This window comes from Microtus ochrogaster, linkage group LG2, assembly GCF_000317375.1.
Source record: "Microtus ochrogaster isolate Prairie Vole_2 linkage group LG2, MicOch1.0, whole genome shotgun sequence".
NCBI lineage: Eukaryota > Metazoa > Chordata > Mammalia > Rodentia > Cricetidae > Microtus > Microtus ochrogaster.
The window spans coordinates 53,347,798-53,349,286 of NC_022028.1; positions in this window are offsets into that span (position 1 = coordinate 53,347,798).

Below are 1,489 nucleotides of genomic sequence, written 5' to 3' on the forward strand. Positions count from 1 at the left end.
CCACCACCACCTGGCACAAAGGAAGGTTGAAAGACAGGGAATTGTTCTAATCAAATCAGTCAGTCGTTTTGAGAGGAGGAAGACCAAACAGTGCGGTCCCTTTCTGAGTCTGGGAGTTCAGGTCCAAGCGAGGGGAACCAGGCAGGGGCAGAAGTCCTGTTTCCTCGAGGTGACTCCAGGAGGCGCTTATCTGAGGAGACAATCTTATCTGAGGCCTCAGTTTCCAGCAAGGTCAATTCTCAGTTAGAGGGGGACCTATCTGGGAGACTAGGACCCTCCGGGAATCCACGGTGACTGAGGGTTTAGAACTTGCAGACTCCAGGGTCTAGAACGGGATGATGTGAACATTGACCTGAAATACCTTCCTTGGGGATCTGGGCGCCCCGTGACTGAGGCAAACCTGTGCTGAGCAGGGATCCGACCCACAGCCAAGGAGACTGAAAATAAAACAGAAGCGGGCTTTCCTCTCACCTTTAGCTACCTTGAGGCGCGAGTGAGGGGTGTGGCCTATCGCTGTCACGTGACTTCGTTTGCAGCCTTCCAATAAAAATCACACAGGTGCCGTGGGTCTGGAGAGATGGCTCAGTGGTTAAGAGCGCTCCCTGCTTTTGCGGAGGGCTCCAGTTCGGCTCTCAGCATTTCTATGGTGGCTCACAACCATCTGGAACTCCAGTTGCAGGGGACCCGATGCCCTCTTCTGACCTCCATGGGCACTAAGCACACACTTAGTGCCCACACAGACATGCAGGCAACACGCACACCTGCAAAAAAAAAAAAAAAAAATGAAGTCATCCAAACAACGAAAGACAGCCGATGAGCTCCTCGCGCACGCGCACACGAAGACTGTTAAACCACACGCCCCTCACGCTGCACACAGGAGGGCTAAGTCAGCCAGAACACTGAGCAAAACTCTATTCTTTCTCATCTTTGCTCAGGCCCCCACTCCAGGCTACTGAGTTATTTTTGCTCTCTGATTCTGTCATCCAGCACTTTAACTGTCCCAGTTTTCTGACATCTGAAACTTTGATTATATGCCATCCAGCTCCATGTCCATGTCACCACTCAGAACCCTGGCCCACGTCCCCAGCTTCTTCTACGTGGAAAGTGATGGAGACTTTTTACCAAGGAGCAGCTCTCCAAACCTGGCCCTGGACTAAGAGCTGAGGACAGAGATGGCAGACTGAGGTAGGTTCTGAACCTCCAGGGCATCCCCAGCTTCTCGGAGGACACAGATGTGGCGACAGCCACCATGTGATACAGCTCACACTCTGCGATTCTCTCCCTGCCCCCAAGCTAGACCACAGCGGAAGAACACTGACTCCCCAGAAGAGTCCTCTGACCTCCACACATGGGTTCCATGGCACAAGCATGACTGTTCTTCTTTTCCTGGTTTTTCAGGCTGGCCTCGAACTCACAGAGATCCACCTGCCTCTGCCTCCTGAGTGCTGGGATTAAAGGTGTGCATAACTGTTCTTACACATATCATACA